Consider the following 334-nt stretch of genomic DNA (forward strand, 5'->3'; position numbering starts at 1 on the left):
AAATACCTTCAGCTAAAGATAGCCGAGCTCGTGACCGGGGCCTTCAACAGGCATCCACCGCGCTCAGCTGCACAGCACAGCAGGGTTCTGGTGTCACCGGACAGCGCGGGACACGGCCGGGATGCCCGGCTCTACCCCAGCTCATCCCATGGAGGATGCTCGGCAGAGCCGGGGTTTGTGCTCCCTGTTCTCAGGCATCCTCCTTGTGATGCTCTAAAGGGGAGCCATAAACCAGCCTGTGCTTCCTCTGGGGATCTGGGAGACCTTAGAGCAGCTCCGGTGCCTAAAGGGGCTGCAGGAAACCTGGAATGGGGCTTTGGACCAGGGATGTAGG

This window comes from Nestor notabilis, unplaced genomic scaffold (assembly GCF_000696875.1).
Source record: "Nestor notabilis isolate BGI_N333 unplaced genomic scaffold, ASM69687v1 scaffold25531, whole genome shotgun sequence".
NCBI classification, from domain to species: Eukaryota; Metazoa; Chordata; class Aves; order Psittaciformes; family Psittacidae; genus Nestor; species Nestor notabilis.